Genomic DNA, 3,791 nt, shown 5'->3' with positions numbered 1-3,791 from the left:
TCACACAATTATACACATTAAGATAATCCATTGACAAATTAACTTGTTTAAAGCAAATAGGTTAATTACTTCAGTCGTAATATGTTCTAATTATAATGACTCAGTTATAAGTTTGTATTTAAAAAACATTCTTTTGTTCAGAATAGTGTTTTGAAGGTTTGTGTTGTTGGAAAAAACATAGGTCTATATTAATGAAGATGTTGGGTTTTGGGTTTTTTTTAAAGAAAATTCTGTTACTATTCATTTGAAGGTTGTCTATTTAAAACAAATCAATTTGCTTTGCTCTCTAATCCCTCTGTCAAAATAGTTTGTGCCAGTATGCGTGACTTGTACGTATCAAAGAGTTCTAATTAGCAATAATAGTGTATTATTTATGTTTCAAGTGGCTTGAATAAAAAAAGATACTTTGATAAAAACCACCAGTGAAATCAGTGGTGTAGTCCTGGATCAAGCATAGTTTGGTAACATGTTCCTCAGTGTTGCGAAGACTTGGCTGATCAATAAATGAATTCTTAACGAAGCATTTCTTTCCTTCTTGCAACTGGACTAAGACTTCAGCACTGCTAGATGTGTTTTCCTTTTGCATGCGATTCCCTCACCATCCTTGCCCCCTCAGCTCAGGAGTCAAACTCCTTTTTTGTGGCAATTCTAAGACCCTCTTTATTTGTAAAGCTGCGGCCTGTTCTTCATTCGGAGTGATTTTAAGCAGGATTTGTCCAGAGTGTGGATTATTTTTTTGTTTCGTTCGTATAAAGGGAATTCATGTGAGTTCACATTAAAGGAATGGTAGCCACTATTTGAAGTTCCAGTCCTCTTTCCATGTGTTCATGAACATGTTGGAAGTGACTGAAAAGCGACTATTTCCTGTCTCTGGTTTTTAACCTGTGAACCTCCTTTGAAAATGAAGCCTCACGTATCGAGTGGAATGCGCATTACTGAAAAGAGCCAAATTGAGAGATGAGCCCAAAGCAGCAAAATGCATATTATTTTTCTACACAAAATGTACTTTTCAGTTGTCCTGTGCAAATAAAAGTGGTTCATTTTAGCTTTTTCTCAAGACCTTTTGCATTTTTGGTCCCTGTTAACATGTTTGCCTGTGTGCATGTGTGTTCATGTGCCTGTTTGCTTATTGACTTTAAAGTCCACTAGGAGGCAGCACTTGTCAAGTTTAATAATAGCACATATCTTCAGTAGACAGTGGAAGTCTGTGGGATCATTAGTGTCCACACTCACACTCATAGCCGCCACTTGAAACACGAAAGCTAATAGCATGCAGCCAAGACTTGGAGTCTTATTACTGTGGTATAGCATTTCACTACAAAAGCAGTTGTAATGCTTATTACTTCACTGGGGTGCGGCTTACTGTGATGTGAGTAAAACAGTAGTGCCCCAGTGCGTGAAACAAAGGGCAATAGAAATAATCATGTCACTCCTCACTTGGCTCCCACAGCAATGCATGGCAGTAACCGTGTTTTGCCACTAGAGAACAAAAAGTTCTCTTTTTTTTCCCAATCCAAAAGGCTTGTCACTTCAACAACCTTGATTATATGCGAAGTTGGAGTGTGTTTATGTGAGTAATGGTCCTCATTTTTAATTTTGCAAATTGGAAGTAGATCATGAATAACTGCAACAATTCTTCCTAAATGCCAATGAATAGTAGTTGAGGCTTAGCTGTAATTCCAACTCATGATTAATTGCATGAACTAAGATCTTTAGACTTACAAAATGTCTAGGTTATTTTATAATTTCATATTTCCAGAGATGAACTATTCTACACATGTATGACACAACATACCTACATATGAATTCAGTGTTTACATTTATTCATTTGGCAGATGCTTTATCCAAAGTAACTTACAAGTGAGGCAGAGTACAATAAAAGCCATATAAGGAGTCAACAGGTTTACCAGGTTTCAATAATTGGCCAGACAAGGTACAAACTAGCTGGGAGTGATGCAAGTACATTAAACCATTAGATGTGTGGAAGACAAAGTTTAAGATAACATAAATTGCTTTAGGTGGTTGTGTTTCAGGTGATCACGTGAGCATGGAAGAGTTGTGTCTTCAGATGTTTCTTGAAGGTAGTGAGGGACTTTGCAGAACGGATGAAGTGTGGAAGTTCTGTCCACCATCGGGGGCAGCAGTGTTAAAGCTGACAACGTTGGATTACTATAATGTATTCAGTTTCCATATGCATCATGCATACATTTTTTGACATGATTTCCAGTTAATGCGTTTTATCCTACCATTAAACAATATTTGATCTGATGAACTCAGTTTGATATCTTGCTGATTCAATTTAGTGTTTTTCAGGTTTGTTATTTGAAGTTGCAGTTACAGCCTGTTCTAAGGCTGTGAGCTACGTTCGCTCACAGAGGAAAAGCATCATCTTTCACGCTAGCTGGGAGTGAAAGGTCTGTGAGGGCCTGCTGGCATTATATAACATCATTTAGCATATGAGCAATAGCATTATGTATTTATAGTTTAGCATTAAATTGTCTTTGTTGTGTGTTTTCAAGGTTTACAAAGAAATAACCAATAAAACAAAACAACTGCAAACTAAAGGGCAAATAAATGGGACATTGACAAACCAATTCATCAAAAAAAAAAATAAGTTCAAGAATTATACAATGAAAAATAAATGAAAATAAACTAAATTAAGGCCTGAAGTGAAGGGGCAGAAGGTAGTACAGAGCTCTCCCAGACAGAGTGAATACAGTTTTTCAAAGAGTACAGTGAAAGCGCTATGTTCGTTTCTGCTGAATGGTGTTTTCTTGCCTGCTTGTTATTTCTGTTTTACAGATAGGCTGCGTGTGCGTGATTTGTTTGTGAGACCCCCCCCCCCCCCCCCAACGTCTGAAGACTGACAAACCACCTCATAATCTCACTATTTTTCTGTGAGGGCTAGGAAGTGTGTCACAGCAAAGTTTTTTGTGTTACGTATAATGACAGTGGTGACTTACAGGAAGCTGCTCCATTTCCATTCCCACGGTGGGTATATGTCATTTCCTGTGAAGCCGCCAGCTCAACAATGAATGCACAGATGCTCCAGCGCTGGGGGTGCCATTCAGCGCCCTTTGTCCCAGGGCCCGGATGATCAATGGGTGGCACACAAACCTTCTTCCCCTCCTGGGACGTCCCGCCCCAGCTGCGCCATAGAGTCGGGGGGAGTGGGGGAGGGTGTTTTGAAACCTGACCTCGGAACAGTGGGCAGCACAGGTAATCTCACTCCCCCTCCCGAAACAGAGCCCCTTTGTCCTCCCTTCATTACCTTCCCTCAGTACAGGGCTGGGGGGTGCACACTGTAGCCGGGCCACAGAACAGCCTGCTCGGCTGGGGAAAGCCGAGCTGAGCTGCATCTGAAGAGTACCTTACATTACCGTCGGATCAGATTTTTTAGCATTGTCCCGATGCCAGCCCTGAGAACAGGCTGGCAGCACAGCTTACAGGGTTCAGAGACTTTAAAAAGCTTGTTTGTTGTGGTCAGCCTCCCTGACAGTGAAATATGTGGTTGTTTGTGGATTAAAAAGCTTTCAGTCACATACAGTGTAGAGAATGAGGCTGTGAATGCCTTTAGGGAGTTCTGTAGCTTACATGTTATATAATACATGTATATATAACCTTTTAGTTATCGCATGTGTTGAAGAATGTTCAAAACAAGAAATGCTTTCACGTTATTGCATTGTTAGATCGACAGACTTGGGCAAATTCAAGTTTTTGAAACCTAACCATTATTTATTTCATCATGTTCTGTTTGTTCACAACTGCACTTATTGGTCCTGTCTTTAAAA

This window comes from Megalops cyprinoides, chromosome 15, assembly GCF_013368585.1.
Source record: "Megalops cyprinoides isolate fMegCyp1 chromosome 15, fMegCyp1.pri, whole genome shotgun sequence".
Taxonomy (NCBI): domain Eukaryota; kingdom Metazoa; phylum Chordata; class Actinopteri; order Elopiformes; family Megalopidae; genus Megalops; species Megalops cyprinoides.
Note: the sequence above shows the minus strand (reverse complement) of the source record.